Genomic DNA, 23,634 nt, shown 5'->3' on the forward strand with positions numbered 1-23,634 from the left:
CAAAGGAGCTCTCCATGCAGGTGAAAGAAGCCACCCTTAAGCTGCGAAAACAAAAAACCCATCCGAGAAATTGCTACAATATTACGAGTGGCAAAATCTACAGCTTGCGTTCTTTCTCAGGATGTACCAAACACTGGTGAACTCAGCAAAGCAAAAAGACCTGGACATCCACGGAAGACAACCGTGGTAGATGATCACAGAATCACTTCCATGGTGAAGAGCAACCCCTTCACAACAGCCAACCAAGTGAACAACACTCTCCAGGGGGTAGGCATATCGATATCCAAGTCTACCATAAATAGAAGACTGCATGAAAGTAAATACAGACGGTGTACTGCACTGTGCAAGCCACTTATAAGCCTCAAGAATAGAAAGGCTAGATTGGACTTTGCTAAAGAACATCTAAAAAAGCCAGCACAGTTCTGGAAAAACATTCTTTGGACAGATGAAACCAAGATCAACCTCTAGCAAAATGATGGCAAGAAAAAAGTATGGAGAAGGCGTGGAACAGCTCATTATCCAAAGCATACCACATCATCTGTAAAACACGGTGGAGGCAGTGTGATGGCTTGGGCGTGCATGGCTGCCAGTGGCACTGGAACACTAGTGTTTATTGATGATGTGACACAGGACAGAAGCAGCCGAATGAATTCTGAGGTGTTCAGAGACATACTGTCTGCTCAAATCCAGCTAAATGCAGTCAAATTGATTGGGCGGCATTTCATGATACAGATGGACAATGACCCAAAACATACAGCCAAAGCAACCGAGGAGTTTATTAAAGCAAAGAAGTGGAAAATTCTTGAATGGCTTAACCCAATTGAGCATGCATTTCACTTGTTGAAGACTAAACTTCGGTCAGAAAGGCCCACAAACAAACAGCAACTGAAAGCCGCTGCAGTAAAGGCCTGGCAGAGCATTAAAAAGAAGGAAACCCAGCATCTGCTGATGTCCATGAGTTCAAGACTTCAGGCTGTCCTTGCCAGCAAAGGGTTTTCAACCAAGTATTAGAAATGAACATTTTATTTACCAGTTATTTAATTTGTCCAATTACTTTTGAGCCCCTGAAATGAAGGGATTGTGTTAAAAAAATGCTTTAGTTGCATCACATTTTTATGCAATCGTTTTGTTCACCCCACTGAATTAAAGCTGAAAGTCTGCACTTCAACTGCATCTGAGTTGTTTCATTTAAATTTCATTGTGGTAATGTACAGAACTAAAATTAGAAAAAAGTTGTCTCTGTCCAAATATTTATGGACCTAATTGTATAAAGAGAAAGTATAGAAAGATGTCCTGGGTATCATGTTAAACTTCATCCGGCCCTGCAAGAGGTCCTCCAACTTGCAGGGAAATCATGGGGCATGTGGCAGGATTAGCACTCCAGCCAAAGTAAAAAAAAAACTTCACAGAGCTGTAAGATGGCAGAAATTACTCCTTTTTCCTCTCTGTGGGAGTAGCTCTGCTGCAGCCACCCATAAGAAGGCTGCTTGCATCATGAAGGGGACTGGGGAAAGCTCTCAGGAGCCCCATCCCCGGAAGAGTCGAAACCGTCAGAGAGCCAGTGGGGTCTGGCCTGTTGGGGATCAGAACTGGTGTGGTGTTGAGGTGTCGCCCGCTGCACAGCAGCACTCGGTTACCAATTTGAGGTGGCCCATCCAGGTATGCGTGTGGAATGTCGTCTCCCTGGCATTATGATCATCTTCCTCTGCTGTCGGAGGAGCTGCGTAAACTCCGCAGTTCAGTGGCGGCACACTCTTGAGGTATGCAGTCCTGGAACTGGCCAGATCTCTGTACGTGGTGTGGTGGACGCCCCTTCACTGTATATTCAGGGGGAGCAGCCCAGGACGGTGCAATACCTTCCCCTGAATGCTGGATGGCCGCCCCCCTGGGCTGGAGTGGTGCCTCAGCTTCCTGCAGGGCTCCATGGGAGATGGAGTTCTCCACAGCCCTGTTGGATCTTTGGTGGCCGCCAGGGGGTGCTGCATGGGGCCCTGAGCCTGAAACAGGTGATCAAGCATACACCTTTTATTGGTCTGGTCGCTCCAATGGCTGTCATGCTCGGGGAGTAACTGTTGCTGTTGCAGATTGGCTTCATCCAATGGTGTTCGACGTCACTCCTTACAACAAGCGTATTATGAGACTCAGATTACGGCACTCCCTGGGTGCCTGGTCTGTTGTCTCGGTGTATGCTCTGACCTCAGTGAGTGATGTCTCAGTGAGGGAGACATTTTATTCGCAGCTTCGCTCTGTGGTTGATGGGTGCCCACAAGGCGACACTTCTCTGGTCAAAGGTGACTTCAATGCAGCCACTGGCATTGACAGGGCTGGCTATGAGGATTGTCTCAGTCCTCATGAGTCTGGTGACCATGGTGAAAGTGGCTCCATGTTCCTTGACTTTGCAAAAAGTTAGGGCTGTGAATCACTAGATTCTGGTTCCAGCACCCTGAGCCGCATTGTTGGACTTGGTACTCCAATGCTGGTGGTGCGGTGAAGGAGATTGATCACATCTTTGTGCGCAGATGCTGGAGGCTCTTGCAAAACTGCAGGGTCTACAGAAGTGCCCAGTTTGTGAATTCTGACCTCAGACTTGGTGTTGCTACTCTGAAGATCCAGCTTAGGTCCAGTAGGTTACCACCTACTAGGAAAATGAGCCTGGATTTGGCCAGACTCCAAGAAACAAGTTTGCATGCAGTTTATATGAGGAACTTGCTGATTTGGGTGCAACTGCCAATCCTAACGTGATATGGGAGACCTTCTGTGACAAGACCCTGAAGGTTGTTGAGGGTTATGTTGGTGTTACCGGTGTTCCCATAAGGAGGTGTTTCATCTCATAGGGCACCCTGGATATCTTTCGAGAGGAGTTGCACAGCACGGCTCGATGGCAATTCTGGTCTGTACCGGGAACTGAGAAAAACGAGTTCCGAGGGCAGATAAATAGGCATTTGTTAGAGGAATCTGTGAGCAAGTGACACACCATCTGTGGTCTAGCGACCCATGTCCTGCTTACTGAGGAATCGAAGCATTACGCATATCCGAATCTGTTCCTCAAAAAGTCGCAGTTAGGGCAGCTGATGAAACGGTCCTTGCAGATGACAATGCAGTTGTGACCCAATGTGCTGGTTACTTTCAGCAGTTGTTCAAAGCTGATCCTCCAGCTAGGATGTTGGATATCTCTGGGTCGACGATTCTTGAGGGAGATCCTCCAATTAGCTGTGAACTACCCAATCTAACCGAGGTTGCACAGGTGGTGAACCAGCTGAGGGGAGGGGAGGCAAGGTTGCAGGGATCTGTGGTATCTGGAGTGAACTTCTCCAGACTGGCGTCATCCCAACTGACTGGAAAACGGGACTTGTCGTACCTATCTGGAAAGGGAAGGGTGATAGCCTGGATTGCAGCAACTACAGGGGGACAACACTGCTCTCTGTGCAGGGTAAGGTCCTTGCTAGAGTCATCCTAAATAGGATCCATGATCGCTTGGCTCACCTACCAGTGACCAGAGCAGTCTGGTTTACGCCTAAGAAGTCTACCATCGACCGCATCCTGCCACCAAGGGTTCTCATAGAGCGCAAACCCGAATATCGGCAGAGTTTCTTTGCAGCCTTTGTCGATTTTAGTAAAGAGTTCAACTCAGTTGATCGAGCTGCCCTGTGGGACATCCTGAGGGTTCACGAGATCCCCTGAAGGTTGATGGATATCATGACCGGCCTGTACACTGGTAGTGTGAGTGCTGTGCAGAGTGGAGGAAGAACCTCTGTGTGTTTCCCAGTTGATTCTAAGGTTCATCAGGGGTGTGTTCTTCCTTGGCATCTACTCTGTTCAATGCTTATACAGACTGGGTGTTGGGCAAAATCGTGGGGTCCAGCGGGTGAGGGGCATCAGTCAGTGAAGAAAGATTCACTGATCTTGACTTTGCTGATGGTGCTGAGACCTTTGTGGAGTCAATGGAGGCTCTGATCAGGGCTCTCGAGTGACTGAGCGAGAAGTCTGAGTGCCTGGGCTTGTGAGTGTCCTGGATAAAAATCATGATCCAGGCTTTTAATGACCTCTTAGGCAAAGCCATCAGCAGTGTGTCTGTCTGCGGAGAGAGTGTCGACCTTGTTGAGAGGTTTACTTACCTTGGCAGTGACATTCATGTCTCTGGTGACTCTTCCTGTGAAGTCAGTAGAAGGATTGGGAGAGCATGGGGTCTTCATGAGGTTGCAGGAAAGGGGTGTGTGGCGCTCCCGAAATCTATGCAAAAAGACGAAGGTTCAAGTCTTTAGAGTCCTGGTGCTTCCTGTCTTGCTATACAGTTGCGAGACATGGATGCTATCCAGTGACCTGAGACAAAGACTGGACTCCTTTGGTACTGTGTCTCTCTGGAGAATCCTTGGGTACCGTTGGGTTGACTTTGTGTCAAATGAGCAGTTGTTCATGGAGTCCCGAATGAGGCACATTACCTGCATTGTGAGGGAACGTCAGTTGCGGCACTACCGACATGTGGCGAAATTCCCAGAGGGTGATCCAGCTCGTAGGATCCTCATTGTTGGTGATCTGAGTGACTGGACTAGGCCAAGGGGTTGCCCACATAACACCTAGCTGTGGCAGATAGGTGGTCTTTTCCGGAGGGTGAGACTGGACAGTGTGTCTGCCTAGGGGGTTGCCAACCAGGATCCCGAGCTGTTTCGTCATGTGGTGGGTGTGGCAATGCACTGTGACAGTGTGTGCTCCCCAACTTGACTTGACTTGAAAGAAAGATGAAAACAACTTGGTATTTATTAAAGAACAATAATAAGTAATAGAAAATAAGATCAATAGTAAAGTCTGGATATATATTCTTAGAAAAGCTTACTGAAAGGAATTAGAGATGTTAAGGATGAAAGTCCCAGGGTGGTGTTGATTTAGCAATCGATGTTCATGAAATCCCGTTAACTGACGACTGGATGAAAACTGGTCACACGTGTCTTTGTTTTCTCTTCTGACGTCACTCTTCTGTCATTGCTGTTTCTTTTCCAATGTTGCTTTCAGAAGAGGCATATTTATTATAAAACTAGCAAAATACCCGTGCTTCGCAGCAGCAAAGTACTGCTTTAAAATTTTTATTAAGAAGAAAAGTAAACCTTTTTAAACTGAGGGAAAATACACCAATAATTATTTGTTAAGGATCTCTTTGTATACCACGTTGTCAGTTCGGCCCTCCGGTTGTAATATGACCAAGCTGTGCGCTGAGCTTACTCTTGAGCATGCAACGTATAGTTGGCCATGTGAAAAGCAATCTTGCCTCAAATCAATGCCAACCTTTTGTAGGGTCTGTCCCTGAGACTTATTAATTGTCATTGCGAACCAGAGCCTTACTGGAAATTGGAGGCGTTTGAATTGAAATGGGTTTCATCGATAACTTCGCATCCAGCTTTTGAGAGTTTAAACATTCATAAACATCAAAGTGTCCACTACTCAAGTCATCACCTGTGAGTCTAAGATGTTTAAGAGGCATTGGCGGTTGTCCAAAGGTGTAAAATATTTGGCCATTTCGGTACACTTGAAAGTGACAACTGAACAATTCAGCGGCAGCCATCAACTCACATGCAGAACCATAGGTGAAGGGCTTAGGTATTTCACTCTTATAGTGCTCCTGTGTAGTGTAATTATCTCCTGTACCGTCATCAGTCCACAACTTGAACCTGTCCCAGTCATTCAATACATAAGTCACAATGTTCTTCCGGATATCAAGATTGAGCCTGATATGGCCATGCAATATGTAACACAGAGAATGGAAAAGGCAGGCGCCATCTCTGGGCATGGAAACCACTCGGTAAGTGGCAGTTCTTTGATCGATGGTGATCACCTCGGTAGACATGTTAATGGGGGTACGGTTGGAATGATAAAGGAAATGGGTACCTGAACAATGTAAACTAAGTCTAAAATACCTACACAATAACTATAGTTGTAATAAACGAACAATAAAACAGTGGAGAAGCCGTGGATTAAATAAAAAGGCTGCAGTTATCAGCAGGGAAACGTGAATGCCGTGGCGAAGCAAGGAAGGGAATGAAGAGACCGGAGCGACGAACGGCCTTATATAGGCAGGCAGCCAACTACGTGGGAGGCGTGGGGATGGGGGACCCAACACCACCTCACACGGCGACCGAGCTGCAGGCTATGGACTTATATATGTACGTAAGTAGGATTCAGTTAGCGTTGGGAACTCGCGTACCAAATTTCTTGATGATGGGCCCATAAGTAACAAAGACCGTTGGAAAGTTCAATATGGCGGCCGACAGTGGCGTCATACCACCGAAATAAGTGTGTACATCGGTTTCAGTTAGCGCAGGGAAGCCGCCTACCAAATTTCGTGAAGATGGGGCCATAAATAAGAAAGTTTAACATGGCGGACGTTGTCGACCATTATGCATAGAATTTCGAAATGAAACCTGCTTAACTTTTGTAAGTAAGCTGTAAGGAATGAGCCTGCCAAATTTCAGCCTTCTACCTACACGGGAAGTTGGAGAATTAGTGATGAGTGAGTCAGTGAGGGCTTTGCCTTTTATTAGTATAGATTTCATGCTGGGGGTTTCACAACACATGATTGTTGCATACACCTGATTGGCTGGCTGTCAATATGATGGATGAATTTTGCTCAAACTCTGTAATCTATCTATTTCCCAATAAAGTTTTTTGATGTTACAGTTTTGTGGCAAGACAGATTCCTTTATTAATAAATTAGAGTTCAACAACTCGTGCAGTACCAAAATGTGGAATATTATTTTTTTCAAATAATGGATCAGTTTCAAATGATGCCAATTAATGTACACGTTGTACAATATTTTGCCTTGCTGTTATAACAGAATAAGAAGCTGGTTTGCAAAAACTGTTTGAATAAGTAGCTGACTGCAAGCACATACTGGATGTAGCCAGGAGTGAATAAAAAGCCAGCCAAATGCGTACCAAACTTCAGCCCCTTTGTATAGTGATTGTGACTGAGAGAATAAAAGTTGGAAAAAAAAAATGCTAACTTTTACAAGTCCTATAAATTTACACCAGCTGTTACAGACACAAATCAAATGTATGTTTTTATTGTATAATATTAACAATAAGAGCAGCTCACTACTCAAAATGGTAAATTTGACAGGGAGCTGGTTTCAAACTCACGACCTCCAGATTATAAGTCAGCGGACATTACCGCTGCACCACAGAAGTTGCCATATTGTACTTGCAACTTTTGTGTTCATTTGATATTTGGCCATCAGCCTTCACACATTATACAGTTTATGTCTACATTTTGTCATTTATTACTAAAACATGAAAAACGTTTCTGTTTCAATGATGCGTTTACATAAATGTTGTGTTGTAGACACAAAACACACATCAAATTATTTCCCCTTACAATTCTGGGTAGCTCACTCCCAGATAATCAATCAACGCAGGAACTGGGAGAACTTCTTGCTCATTCTGAGGTGGTGGGGGGAAGTTATAGTACACTGCTTGGGCTTATCGACACATTTAGAAGACAAAAGACGCTGATGGAGAGGTGTGAAGGGATTTAAGGTGGTGCCAGACTTACAGGTTTTTTCGTAGGCTCTGGTAATACTAGTATTAAGTGTAATTTTATTAAATTAAGTATAAAATGATTAAGTGTTTCTTAAAATGAAAAATCAAAAGCAATTTTCGAAATGCGGAATAAGTAGTAGCAAGACATTTTTTCATAACTTAATTCCAGAAGCTGTAATAGTATCCCCTGGATTCTGCAACAGAGGGCCCCCCCATTTAACACAAATCACAATCCAAATGTGCTTCTGCTCCAAATACAACAATCAAGTCAGAAGACAAAAGCATCATGCTAGGATATGGCACAAGTCAAGTAATTCACAAGGTTGAATAGCCCCTACACCTGTTCCACTTTAAAAAGTGAGAGCACTGGCTGCAGCAATACAGGGTGGTCCAGATCTAACTATGCAACTTTGAATGCAATGCAATGCAATGCAATAATTGCATAGTTAGATCTGGACCATCCTATATGTCTGAAATTGACCTAACATCGTCTTCATTAGACTGTTACATCTTTGGCATCACACTGAAACACTAAACCTCTTTATGATAGTGGGGCATCACAAGTTCTTTTCACTTTTTCTTGTTGGGTCATTATGAGCAGATCTAACCACAGGTTAGTAGCTACGATGCACCATGCTCTGCAGGTAAATGCAAGCCAAGACTGAAGATGCATTATATACAGATACAATCTATGGAAATGTATGTTAAAGGAGGTCTTTCAGAAAACCAATGATCACTGTGTGGCATAGGCATCATGTTTTGAATATTGATGATGTGGGCCTCATACATTTTTCATATCTACACATGTACAATATACATTACTTTTTTTAAATTCATTTATTTTTATTTTTAATCAACTGATTGATTAATTGGCTACTGGTCCTGTAAGTAGAGATCCTTGTTTTTTTATGGTTCTGCTTTTGTATGAATCTGAGTTTGCTCATGGGAATAATAAAGTTTAATCTAATAAATTTGACATCCCTGTTGTAACTTGATTTTCAGTAATTTTACTATTTTGGAATTACTTTCTTGAAATACAATTAAAAAATGAAAGTAAGTGTGCAAGAAAGCAGATAAAATTGGCAGAACTTGAAGTATAAACAGTGGAACCCCCAGTCATATGAATGCTTGTTCTATTTTTTACATTATGTCTTGCAGTGTTTTAAAATAACTTTGTATAGTGCCTCCAAGTGAGAATTATATAGAATAATATAGAACATCACTTACCCACTAAGTTGTAAAAGGTGGTTTAGGATAAATCTATGAGATAGTATTGTGATATAGGCTATTACAATCAACTTGTATTTATTCACTTTAAGCTCACCTGATAATACAGAAAATATAGATGTTAATGGGTTAAGAATGATTGTGACACCAAGGCCGTCTGATTAGTATTTAAAGATTTTTGTTCATGTTGTGGTGTGAAATTTTGTATACAAGCTGCTAAATATTTTTATGTCTTTATTTGTAACGTAGACAAAACAATGTAATATTAGTGTTATATCACTGATAAGAACAGCAATGGTTTGATATTTAACTAACCACAGAATCAGGATAGTGAGAAATTTTATGACAGGGTTGGGTGAGGGGGAGTGCCTAAAACCAGTTTGGCAAGTGATTCTCTGCAGGACTCTCTCAATCAACACCCACAGGAAAGCCAGACTACCTAGCTGGCTACATCAGCTCAAGAAATGGTTTTGGAGGCAGGTGTAAAACGTATCGTGTGCCCCCATAGGTCTGAAATATGGCTGTTTGGGATTGGTTTGAATCAGAGGCCACATTATAGCACAATGCCCTATTGGTGTAAGGATCTGGACAAAGAATACATAAATTTGGTTACTTTACACCTCCCTTTCTCTTTCTCACCATCATAAAAAAAGAGCATTTCATACACCATGGACTGAAAAGAAAATCACACTGAGAACCAAATCTAAGCAGCCATATTAAGACAGGCATACTGCCTATCCTGAAAAAAGCAAGAAAATGATGACTTACAAAAAAAACTTGTAATCTCGGCCCACCTTAAATCCCTTCACACCTCTCACAAATTTACGCTGTTAGTTGTTACGCTGTTAGGGTCAGATCCGGTGGGGGTAGGGGTCGAGTGGGTTATAAAGAGAGAGTGAATGTGACTGAGAGAATAATAAAACTGAAAAAAGCTAACTTTTACAAGTACCATAAATTTACACCTGATCTGATGTTGTTCATTTTCAAATAATAATGCATTAGTGCGATGATGTTTTCTGATTGGTACTATTCAGGTCATAAAATGATTTCTTCAAAATGTCACATTTATTTGTCTCTTTCTTTTTTCCCCCAGGTGCTGCGTTGACATCATGCACCAGAAGGTGTGAGCTTATTCAGCGCGAGCAGGAACACACAGGTGGCAGGCTGCTGTGTGCTACAACATGCTTGACCTGGCAGTGATGAACACACATGTACTGTGCAAGGCATGCACGGGATCCATTAAGAAAAAAAATGTTCTTGGCTCACCTTGCAGAGGAACTTTGTTGCATCCCCTTTTTCTTTTTTCATTGCCTTTTCTTGTAAGAAGCAGCAACATCGACAAGCTTCTGTTCCACTTCCCCCAAGAAAGCAAACTCAGTCAGTGTCAGGTGCAGCTTCAATGTAATAGGAACCACAGCACAGAGAGGTGCATACATTTCAACAGGTACACATGTCGTAAATGTAGGAAGGACAGTCCTTGGGTGTATGAGAACTGTTAATATTTGAATTTGATGATTGCATATAGCACGGAATTGACCTCTCTATACCATTTTTTCCTCTGCATGTTCTAGAGTACAAAAGAAATACCACCATGCACCAAAATGTAGAGACTGGGCAAGATACGAAAAAAAAAAACGCAAGGTATGCGACTAAATATGAAAAATATGAATAATGTTGCATCAGTGCAACAATGTTTTCCAAAATGTACTATACAGGTCATAAAATAAATAATTCCAAATACCATATAGTATACCGATGTCTCTGTTTTTTTTGTCAGTGCAGATTTGACATCATGGACCATAAGGTGCATACTAATTCAGCATGAGCAGGAACACTCAATAAAACTGAATAAAAAAAATTCAAGTGTCAATGAGATACCAGGAAGGCACGATACACCTGCGTTTGCATGTCAGCTTTTCTCCTTCAAGATTAGAGAATTTCCAGTTGCATTGTCTCAAAACACCACTCACATCCACAGTTATTCCCAGGGTCAAATAAAAACTAACAGCATCAGATCTGGGGTTGGGGGTGTGTGTTTGTTGTTAAATCGTGACTGAGAGAATAAAAGGGGGGGGGGGGGTGTAACTTTTACAAGTACATCGGCTGTTATAGGCGCAAATCAAATGTATGTTTTTATTGTTTAATATTAACAATAAGAGCAGCTCACTACCCAAAACGGTAAATTTGTGAGGCAGCCAGAATCGAATCAGCGGCCTCTTGATTACAAGTCAGCAGTTCTTACCGCTGCACAACAGAAGCTGTCGGATTATACTTGCACTTTTTGTGAAAGTGTTTATTTGATATTTGGACTTCACACATTATACAGTTCATGCCTACATTTTGTCATTTGTTACTAAAACATGAAAAAGTTTCTGTTTTAACGATGTGTTTACATAGATTGGTGTAGAAACAAATCACACATGAAATGCATGTGTTCCAAATAATGATATATTGTGTACCCTCTAAAACTCCACACTTCACTTCAAGATAATCAAGGCTTGAGCTGAGAGAAATGTTTGCCCTTTATTGGATTGGGAATTAATGGGGAGTGGGTGGGCGGTTGTTTATAGCAGGCTGCTTGTGTTGATCAACACATTTACAAGACAAAAAATGCTGATGGAGAGGTGCGAAGAGAAGTAAGGTGGGTAGGAATTACACATTTTTTCGTAGGCTTTGGTAAGTCTAGTGTTAATGAATCCAGTTTAGTCATGTGATATTACATAAGTAAGTACTTTCTCAAACCTTCTCAAAGTCCTCTAGGACCTCCCATGAAAGTTTACTGGTGCTTTGTAGTGCGCCACAGCCCCCAGTTAGTAATCACTGACATAATGGCAATGAATATATAAATAAATTTTAAATGACCATATGCATTATATGTTAAAAAAGATAACTGGGACCTCTTTGCTCACCATTAAAGACACCTTTATAAAGCGTTGCCTATAGCATTGTGAATGACTGCTTCCAACCCTCCAACGGTCTCTTTGTCCCACTTCCATCTGGGAGAGGGTACTACAGCATCCAAACCAGTTCTACCAGGTTCTACAGGAGCTTCTACCCCTTGACTGTCCAGAGTCTGAAGTCTGTGTTGCCTCTTTGCACTCAGATGTGCTCCTAATGTCTTATTTATATGCAGTACATTTGTTACAATTGATACTACTGATGTTTTTTTATTAGTTATTCTTTATTACTACCTATTTCAAACCATTATCTATTCACTTATGCATTTCATTTTATTTATTTATAGTAGTACAGTTCTTTAACTGTCTTGTACTTGTCTTATGTCTACATATATGTTGCACTCCCATCCTGGAAAATGTCATTTTGTGCCACTATATGCAACAATACTTTGTATGGATGGTATGGCAATAAAGCCACTTGGCTTCATTTGCTTGAAATCTGACATATTTCTTGTAAATTAAGTCACACTAATAGGATGACAAGTTATATAGTTTGATATGTTTAATTACCAGCTAAGAGAGGTTACACTCAAGCTACACAGTTAAGAAGTCTCATCTGGAACACTGTGGTCTCTCTATTACCAAAACAAATACAGCAGTACTAGAGAAAGGCCAGATATGAATGATTAGGCTTATTCCAGAACTCTCAGGTATGAGCTATGAAGAATAGTTGAAAGAGTTGACCCCTTTCACTTTAAGCAAACTATGACTAAAAGGTGACATAATTTAAGAGTTCAAAATTCTAAAGGTAATCAATACTTAAGATCTGACCTGTCACTTCAAAATGAGCTCCACAAGAAGAATACAGGGACGCTAACTTTAAAATGATAAATTTTGCCAAAATGTTAGACGGTTCTTCTTCACACACATAGCTATAGAATATGGAGTGAGTTATAAATTTGTGAGTCAGATAACAGTACATTTAAGAACTGTTGGTTATGTTAATTGAATTTGATTTATTGGGGCTGAATGGCCAGTTCTTATCATATTTGTTCTCATATTCTAAAATGTTCTAAATTCTAAAATTGCTGACATTTCTCATAGGGAAAAAGCATAAGGCATAATTTCTCGAATTTTTTTAAGTTAACCTCTCTTGAAACCATACTGTCAGACTATTCAATATGGGACTGACATTTCACAGGGCTTCCAACAATTATTTCAATTTATTTTTCTTTGTATAGAGATCTTCACTGAGGTCTAAAAGCTACGTCAATATCATAATAACATTTCATATGATAAACAGTCCATAAAAGGGTCTGAATAATCAGTAATAAATTCTTCACACAAGGCAGATGAAACGTATTCTCCTTAGCCTGGGAAATTACATAAAATAATGTGAAGGCAGTTTTTTGCTCAACTTCACTCGCGGTAGTACAGTATGATTTCTCTTATCTGCAAAGACAAACACCTAACCCAGAATCAATCCATTACAGTCAGGATCAAACATTAGTAGTGGTTAATTTCACACATTAACAGTGGATAATTTGCACATACTAAATTCTTCAACAAGCATTAACAATAAGAATTTTGTCCAATATCCAAAGGAGAAGCACAAGATGCACTTACTACAATATTATAAATCACCTTTTATAGAAACTTTAGTTCAACATTCTTCAACCCCTACACATAAAACTGTATTTTGTTTACAAATTGTTTGAATAATATCATACAATCATACAAATGCACAGTATAAAATATGTAATTCTCTAATTTATACAACACCAAATAACAAGCAGTTAGACTCAACAGCACAAACCTTGCCATCTCATTCCAATTTGACCCTCAGCTTGACAAGCGCTGATTGCTCCTATCTAATATCTTATCCACATTATTTATATTTGACTAGCAGAAATAAAGATACTCACAAAACAGCATATCAAAGACATTTTCTAATTTTGTGTCAAAAACATAACTATTTTACTTTTTTCCTCAGCTATTTTACTCTGATTACGCTTTTTTCCTCATTGCTAATGTTTTACATTTCTGGGTCATGGAATAAAGAGAAAAGTTCATACTAAACCAAAATTGATTTGTGGTAGCTACATGGAATGAATTTGCAACCAATGAGGTGATGACTTAAAAATAACATATTACTTCCACAATATTTTCTGCTGAATGATAAAGTGTTGACCTGAGAATGCATACTGCAAATAAATTTTACAGTTTTTACAGGTGATCTAAGTTTGAAGAATTTTTTTCCATCTTCAGATCCACAAGTATTTTTAGGAGACTTACACACACACATACACACATATTCTGTCTAAACAGAAACGAACGCACACATCGACCAAGTTTTACTTGGTTAGTAGTATAACACCCATGTGGGAATGAAGAAAGGCTACAATATTTTAAACTAAAAATTAGGATAACAGTTTAAGATAATGAATTCACTACATAAGTATAACATCACAGGAGTTTTTACAGTATAAAGTCAAATCTAAACAACAAAATTTAAATTTCCCCTAGGGGACAAATAAAATGTAATCTAATCTAAAAGAATCCAAAGGAGTTCTATTTATTTTTGAGAAAATTCCCATATAGAGAGAAAACCTACAAATGTTGCAATTTCAAACCTAACCAAATGCTTCTTAATTACAGCCACAATGACCAACACATTCTGCCCTGCAGAAATAACAGAATTAAATTATTATTTGAACATTCAGCAGATGTGAACATTTCTGCTGAATCAGGCTACTATATATGAAAAATAGTTAAGGGTTTAGCATTAGATTACAGTACCAGTGAGTACAGTCTTGTGATTACTTTGTCTAATACTATCAAAACCCCCTTAAGCAGCCACTACATATTTTGGGTACTCCTGGATAACAATCTGCTTCTTTCAGTTGTCTACATCGTTTCAGTGGGTTCTGCCTACAAATAAGCAGAAAATATGGGGTGTTCCATTGCTTTCATAAGTCTAGTTTATCTCTGCACAGAAATGTAACATATATTTGGTTTTGAATGCAAAATGCACCCAGGAGATCTAAACAGTTAAGCTCACACATGAAGACACAAATGGAAAATAAAACGGTTTTCAGACAACTTCTTCACACAGAAGGTACAGAGAAAGTCTGTAATAAACTTCAGCTGAAAAGAATGCCATGCCAATGTTTAAGAACAACCTGACAAGATAAATATCAAACCTCAGAAACTAACTAAACAAACAATTGGAAGTCATTTAGATTTTTCTTAATTTCCTGTAAAACGTAATTGCTGAATTACAATAGTATCCTTGCAAATATATTCAATATATACATGCTAATATTTTATGTTAAATTTTGTCACATTATTTTACAGTACACAAAAGGATATTGAGGTCAATTAGAGCTTCAGTTTTGTTTAAATCCACAAAACATACTACAGACTTCAGTGTTTTGGACATCAATTTGTTACATAATTTTCAATTCTTAATGGTAATCCAATAACCTTTGGTCATGGTGCATATGATACTGTAGTCTACCAGAGAATTTTAATTATTAAATTCTATATAACACAAATAAAATAACTAAATTAACAGGGTGTAAACTCTTCCCCTATTTGCAGAATGGTCTTTGTGAGGCAACAGAATTAAAAACCTGGTAATATATCTGCTGGGACAAAGTAGATTTCTTTAAATAGAATGAATTTTTGTTAAACTTTTAACATCCCAAATGACTTTAGAAGCACTAAGCTTTAAAATGAAGCCAAAAAAAGAAAAGTGACATTAAACGTGAACATAAACAGTGTTACTTGGCCAGACCTGCAAATGATGACTTATCAAACAGCATTTTGAGTAAAGGTGACCTCAGGACAATGCAGAGTTTCAGCTGCATGCCATAAGACTGCCACCAAATGCAAAGCCTGTGAGCATAACAGCAAAAGAAAATCAGCAGCTTACCTTAATATATTTACTGCAGGAGAGCTACTCCAGACATCGCAGTGCAAAGCCGAGACCCACTGCAGACAAAAGGAAGAAAAACAATGAATGAGCAAATCAAGAGCTGGCGACGTTTTTTTATCCGCTCCACTGAAAACTACACACATACACACACACAAGCAGGCAGTCCCTGTAAGAATGCCTTGCTAATTCAAGCCTTCCTCTTTTGGATTATATTTCTTCCTCTCCCAGGCTTCCATGTGACCAGATATGACTCAACAGCAAAAGGCTGAAACACAGTCTTTGACCAAAAAAAAAAAAAAAGTGTCTGCATTTTCATCCTAAACTACCACACCCTGAACAACTGGCATAAATCAGTTCATGAAAATCTCTATTAAGGGTATTTAATTTCCTAGCACCATGCAGATCTTATGAGAGGTATTCTTCACCCTTTTTGACTTAACTATTTTCAATTAGAAACTAATAAACAAATAATGTCATAATTTTTAATGTGATATACATCCCATTATTTCATGCCACAGTACAATAACAAGATAGTGTTGTTTTTACCTAGCTCAAAACAATAGATTCTGAGTGGACATGCATTAAGGGCCTATATAAGTAGAAAACAAAATTGTTTATCTCTCACCCATTTAACAGCATACCACTTTTGTCAGCCTTGAAAAATTCACAACAGCCTAAGCTATAAGCTCAATAATATTTCTGATTAGGCATCATGTCGGCATTTTTTAATGCATGCAAAACCTTGGCCAACAGGATACTGTTTTCATTGCTGTTGTGTAATGATTTGTGCTGAGCAGTACAATATATTACCTAAAATTGTATTTTGAGTTCAATAAACTGATGACAAGTTTACAACTCCTAAAGAGATCCCAAAACTTGTAAGCCTCTTTTCAACACACCAACCTCTCCTTAGCTACAAGTGACTTGTATCACCACAGTGTATCTTTCACAAATTCAAACTATTCATTCAACAGCTAACATTGTTCACTGTCATGAGAATAATAAAAGAAGTGTGATTCTTTGCCTAATGGTAAGGATATTAATATTGCATTTTTTTAAATTTATTTAGTTATATCAATGAGCATTTTAAAATTTTATAAAAGAATGTAAGAGGTTATTTCACCACTTTATTCAATAAAAGAAAAATATATACATCTCCACAAAACTGACCCATCATTTGTTCCTTAATGTAATATTGTTAGTATGATGAAACAGTAATCCAATAAAAATGAGTAATTTCAGTAATTGAAAAAAGCACACTCAGTTAAATTTACCAAAATAAAGAGAAGCAGGAGTGGGATAAGTTATGCGATAGGGTTTAAGGCAGAAATGTAAATAGTTCCACTTTAATGTCATGGTACTGCTGCCCTAAACACAGTCTCTTGCTAAAGATGTGGGAGGCAGTGTCCCTTCTGAGGTAGCCATTATAAAAAAAGAAAGGAAAATAGAAAATGCAGTAGGTGCTAGGCCACATAGCCCTATTGCTTCTGAATTCCAGGTCAGTTTCAGCCAAACATACTGGGACCATGCCCAGGTGAAGCATAGAGAATGCTTTATTTAGAAGCTCTAACAATGCAGTAATCATTACTAAACCTGCATCAAGTAACTTTTCTGTTTTGTATAAGAAATCCTTCACTCTGTGCAACAGTCCAAAAAAATCAACAAAAGAAAACTTAAAAAACGAAAACATTTAATAAGTTGATGAAAAGACCAAGATGAAGGGTTAAAATAAAATTGTTTGAAAGAAAAAAAAAAAAACACCTTGAAATGACTGACATATGATCTGGACCAGTTTAAATGACTAAACTTACAAAAACCGGCTTATTATAAGCAACAAATGCAGACTATTGCAAACAGGAGTATTACATGTTAGTCAGACATGCCAAAATGAATTTCATTGTGCTGTTTACACTATTACTACCACCACTACCACCAAATGGGAATTAAAAGAATCAGAAGGCAAGTAGGTACTTATACACAAGACCCTCTTGGTTTTACAAGTTCCAGCCCTAAAAGAATTGTACTGCAGCTTGACCACACTTCTAGTACTAAGGACACAGTACAAGAGTGGATGTTAACTAAACGATTAGTCACTTGTAAATCTGTACCAGTTATTAAACAATATTTTTCTGAAATACAGTGGTACTCTTGTTTAAAACTGTAGTTACAAAAATCTCTGAAATCAGTTACCCTAAGTTCTTGTCAATAAGCCGCGGCTTATCTAAGGAAAAAAGTTGTGAAAATGAAAAAATAGAATATCGGCTTATACATAAGTCCGGCTTATACATCCATCGCGGGGGTTGCGTTCCAGAGCCACCCGCGAAATAAGAATATCCGCGAAGTAGAAACCATATGTTTATATGGTTATTTTTATATTGTCATGCTTGGGTCACAGATTTGCGCAGAAACACAGGAGGTTGTAGAGAGACAGGAACGTTATTCAAACACTGCAAACAAACATTTGTCTCTTTTTCAAAAGTTTAAACTGTGCTCCATGACAAGACAGAGATGACAGTTCCGTCTCACAATTAAAAGAATGCAAACATATCTTCCTCTTCAAAGGAGTGAAGCAAACAAATCAATATGTCTGTTTGGCTTTTAAGTATGCGAAGCACCGTGGCACAAAGCTGTTGAAGGCGGCAGCTCACACCCCCTCCGTCAGGAGCAGACAAAGAGAGAGAGAGGGAGAGTTTGTTTTTCAGTCAAAAATCAATACGTGCCCTTCGAGCTTTTAAGTATGCGAAGCACTGTGCAGCATGTCTTTTCAGGAATCAGCTTTACAAAAGATAGCAATGTGAAGATAATCTTTCAGCATTTTTAGACGAGCGTCTGTATCGTCTAGGTGTGCAAACAGCCCCCCTGCTCAATCCCCATACGTCAGGATCACAGATAGTCAGCGCAAGATTGACAGAAAAGTAAGCAATCTAGCTTCTCAGCCATCTGCCAATAGCGTCCCTTGTATGAAATCAACTGGGCAAACCAACTGAGGAAGCATGTACCAGAAATTAAAAGACCCATTGTCCGCAGAAATCCGCGATATATATTTAAATATGCTTACATATAAAATCACAATTTAAATGACCGCTACGCGCTCGTGTTGACTCGGCGACGCCCAGAGCAGAAAGAACGCGCTCCGGCCGCTCCAACCGCGCCATGCGGGGAGTGAGGGAGACGGCAATATCTCACACTCTCTCCCCCCTTAAAGAAATTAAATGGGCGCGAGTGAGACCACTGACCTCCCTCCCTTCTATTAGTTATAGGTTATAGTACGTTCGGCTTATCCATGAGTCCGGCTTATCTATGATACGATTTTATTTTAAAAATTCGTATGATTTTTGGTCTCCGGCTAATACATGAGTCCGGCTTATAGACAAGAACTTAGGGTATATGGTACAGGGAGATCAGACTTGGTCTTAGAAAGAAATCTGAGCAAATCTAGGCGGTACAAGGCTTCCAGGACCTATTCTGTACTCAACCATCTGCCCACTCTCCACCTCGACACTGAAACAGGAAGCTGCTTTAGTGCAGTGTGACTGCAACTCAGCCACTTCAGCAGGTATCAGGCACCCAAATGACTACCTCCATGAATTCCTCACACTTCAGCTGTGACACATTGTCCCCAGAATGTGTAATCTTGAAAATTTTACTCATGGGCACTAGCCCAGATATGGAACATAGGGTTAAAATCAGTCTTTTACTATTCTACACACTGCAATCTGCTCACCTCATATAGTTGCATATTTGTAAAATGCCTTGTTGGGAAGAACAGAGGGCCGAACTTTAGCAGATCTAGATCACCCACTGTGATGCAGGACAGAAGTTGCAACATTAGAAGGCAAGGCTGAAGATTTAGACACCTGCAGACTAAGTAATGCTATAAGGTATCATCAAAGATGATAGCTTAAAAGTTCTCTTTTCAGATACTTGTCTCTCCATCACCACTAATCAATCTATACATTTAGCATTACCTAATGTGGCAACAACAACCAGAGTTGGGGTCTCTGACAAAAGGCAATATGTTCAGGACAATTGCATTTAGCATCCCCAAAGGTTGGTAGCACAACATACGCTTTCAAGTTATGTGATGCATTGCAAAACAGTGCCCTTATGACATTTCTAAAACAAAAAAAGTTATAAAGTCACTCTTGCTCATCAAGAATTGTTGACAATTACGGCAACATTGTAACATGTGCAATAGGTGGTTACAGCGATCTAAGTAGTGAGATTATAATGGCGGTAGCGCTTTATAATACATCAACTGCAGTAATCAGAAACAGATACTGATTAAGTGGTGTCACCTCCTCTACTGTTCATTTTGCACCTCCTATTAAATAAGTGAAATTCATGTTGTTTTACTGTGAGCTTGGGTAAACTATAAAAACAAATTACCCCAGAACAAAAACTGCCATACATTAGAGATTAAGGGTACTGATGCATTAAATCAGGAGAATCAAATCACTGTTTACATTCCAATTCTCTGTATACTACTAGTTTAATCAATTGTTTTGTTTAGAACAAGTGCTCCCTCTTGTGGCTACAAAATGGAGATGCTAATAGGTACAATTCAACCAAAAATAGCAACAGAGAATTCCTGTGCAATTACAGCATTTTTGTTCTACTTGTATTTTATTCAAATATACTTGTATGTCCTGTCCAGAAGATAAAATGAATCCCTGGTGGTAATATATTAACCATTTCAATACAATATATATTGTTTAATTCTGAGATCTACAAAGTGGCCCTATACTTTTTTATCTAAAAAGCTTTCTGTTCTTTCTTCAAGAGAATTTCTGGTGCACCAAAATTGCATAAGCCAAAAAGAATAATTTTTAGCTCTTCTTACCTTGGCTGACACCTCAAAAATGGCACCAGTCATTGAGGAGATCCATTGCAATTGTGTAGATCTGATTAAAAGATTGGAAATTAAGGAGGCAATGGATTAAGGAAAAACATTTTAAGTCTGAGAAATGTCATATGGTAGCCAAGAAAGTACTGCATTCACTCCTATAAATTCCTGATCTAACTACTGCAACTTTCAGCAAACTTGTGAGGGTAGAGAGGGTGTGGCAATTGCCTTTGGGCAAGGATGCAAAGAAACAGCAACAAGCAAGAATGAACAACTAATACCCTATTTGGATTCAAAAGTTCTTATCATATGGTCTGCATATTCATAATGGTTCTCAATATTTAATACATCACAGCAAAATTTTACCAAAGATTCTGCAGAGGAAATGATCAGAAGAAAAAAAAATCCTCTTTTTAACCTAGAACCAGCACGCATTTACTATAACCACTGACACTACACCAAGTGGTATCTGGATTTGTGGTCTTGCTCTTCAGTTCATTATTCAAAATTCCTATTGCCCTGCCTCTCAAACCATAGATACAGAAGGTATGAGCAGTCTGAATATATACTCAAAAAAAAAAAAAAAACAACTTCCTGGCACAAAGTCTATTTTTTGCATATACAGTATTTTCAATTAAAATGTTAGCATATGCTTTTTTTGGTAAAATTTCCAGAGATGCTTCGTAGCATTAAACTGCTTCCAAATTTTGTCATTAAAAGCAAAGCAGTTCTACTTCCACTGGGCAAATAAAATAACAAATAAAAGTAAAAACAAATATTTTCTGTGTAAATAGTTTTTAAAGAAAAAAAAAAAAAGTACATCACATCCACATATTTCGCAGTACATACATGTATGTAAACAGCAAGTCGCTGGTCAAAAAAACAATCAACAACATCTTGGGATCTTTCTCTAAACAGGGAATAGTTTTTAACATACACAGTGGATTCAGAAAGTATTCAGACTCCCTTCACTTTCTGCAAACTTTGTGTCATAGATATATATTTTAAATGGAGATGCTCCTCAATCTATAAACAATGACAAAAATGACAAAATGAAAACCTGTTTTCTGAAAGGTTTGCAAATGTATTAAAATTAAAATAAGACTCTTAATCAAGTACTTTGTTGGGCTGATTTGCTGTTTACATCTGCAGATATCCAAAATTTGTGGCCAGATTTTGCGGGTTTGCTTGTCATGTACTGAGTGAAAAGACATCAGCAATTTGCCTGGAATGAACAGTTCTGCTCCCCAGGTTTTATGACACATTATGCAGTTCTGCACAAAAGTGTGCCAGGTGTCTAATATAAAGGCAAAGCTTTCAGTATGCTATGAGGCGCTGTTAGGGGAAAAAATAGATGATTATGAGTATGCTTTTGCTATCACACCACTGTAACAACTGCTCATGCTCAGATGGCAGCAAGTTACAAACTCTGGCTGTTCTGGAGCAAAGTCTGGATTCGGCCACACCAAACCGTACTTACCCTTCAGTTCCTTTACCCGCCTTCCACTCAAGCTCCCCAGTCGATGGACAAAAACAGATAAAATTACTCAAAGATAAAGGTCCAGTAAGTGTAAAATGAACATATTAGAACAGAATGAAATATAATACACGTACCCTAAATTCCCCAATCCAGATGCAAATATGTTCTGCGATAGAAAAAAAAAAATAAAATAAAATATGAAATGAACCGACTTTCCCTGTCTTATCTATGAAAAATAAATAAATTACAAAACAAAAAAATATGGAGTGTTCTCCACTCATAGAAATTATAAAATAATTGTATGAATATGTCAACTTGTGAAACAAAACAAATACCTATTCAAATTTCAGGTTTATTTGATAGTTCTTTTACCTGATTAGATAAATTTCCAGTTGCAGTGTTATTTTGTGTTTGTACCATGTAATTTCTTTGCATTGCTGACAAGTTAAATAAGTTAAAAATAATACATGTAACGTTGTTAATAAATTGTTACTAAATAAGATGAATAATTAACTCTAACTCTTTCATTCTGTTTACTGTATATGAAAAGTCAGACCATAAACGTGTATGCAACTGATTAATTTTCTTCTGCTTTTGCGATGCTGTTTGCTTTTTAACACTCCTTTTCAAATAAAAAATTAAATGTAGGTATTAAAAAAATGTTCAGGTAATCCAAAAAATGAGAAAAAATGTCAATTCACAAACAGTACAAAATTGATGCAAGATCAAAACATATATGAAATATAATTTGTGAAATTAAAGGACAAAATAGCAAATGCGTAGTGCAAATCAGAAAGGTACGATATGCAGATTTCAAAATTATTAATTTTAAAAAATAGCTGTACTTCAAAGTTATCTCTTACTGGAAAAATTATAAAACACTGATTTCATTGATCATAATATAATTTATTAAATTGGTTCAAACAACCACCGTAATTACCAATAAAACAAATTTCTTTTGTTGACAAAATAACGTGCAACAATGAAAAACAAACTTACCAACTACTGTTAGTGTTCATATGTAGCCAATCATAAGTGATAAGTATTGAACACAAAAACTTACTAACAGTAACATAGCTCAAACTAATTCTGGAAAGCAATTTGCCTTAAGAAAGACAGTAAGAGGTACCTAAATGTCAAAATATGATAACTTGTTTAACAAATAAACCAGCTTCAACAATATCACAGAATCAACTGTCAAGAAAGTATATTGAAATGATGTCAGTCAATCAAAGTGGGGGGGTAAAGGTCTAAAAAATCTCTAGCTCTGGGTGAAAAAGGTAGACACAAATTTGATGCTGATAAAAACATCGATCCTGCGAGGCAATAAACTTTTATTATACCAGAAGTGTCTCAATGATCCATACTAAACGTCGGAAGTATGCTTCCATATACAAACGTACTGTAGTTAGTTATTTTGTTAAGAGCATTGATGAGTGCATATTTGCCAGTCTTTTGTAAAGCACCATATATAAAGCATAAAAAATCTAGATTGTTCTCCACTAATCTTTACTTATACCTGTTCAGGTAAAGTACATACCACTTCTAGTTGTCCGATTATAATGAAACTTCATATCTCTGTGTTTCTTACAAAATATCAATCACTTATCTTTGTTTATAATGCAAGTTTATGTGGCAAAGAACTACTTCCAGTAATATGCTCAAACTGAAATTTCAAATAAAATTGTTTTTTATGTAATGTACCACTTCCAGTCAC

General features: G+C 38.5%; 1 protein-coding gene across 1 annotated transcript in view; it reads right to left on the bottom strand.

Annotated features, from left to right (window-relative positions):
- slc4a2a (solute carrier family 4 member 2a) overlaps positions 1 to 23,634 on the bottom strand; it is a 384,353-nt gene that overhangs the window by 238,824 nt on the left and 121,895 nt on the right. Inside the window, exon 2 of the mRNA XM_028803867.2 lies at positions 15,589 to 15,647. The gene's annotated coding sequence lies outside the window, so the exon portion shown is untranslated. The remainder of the gene's footprint in view (positions 1 to 15,588; positions 15,648 to 23,634) is intronic.

This window comes from Erpetoichthys calabaricus, chromosome 6 (genome assembly GCF_900747795.2).
Source record: "Erpetoichthys calabaricus chromosome 6, fErpCal1.3, whole genome shotgun sequence".
Lineage (NCBI taxonomy): Eukaryota > Metazoa > Chordata > Cladistia > Polypteriformes > Polypteridae > Erpetoichthys > Erpetoichthys calabaricus.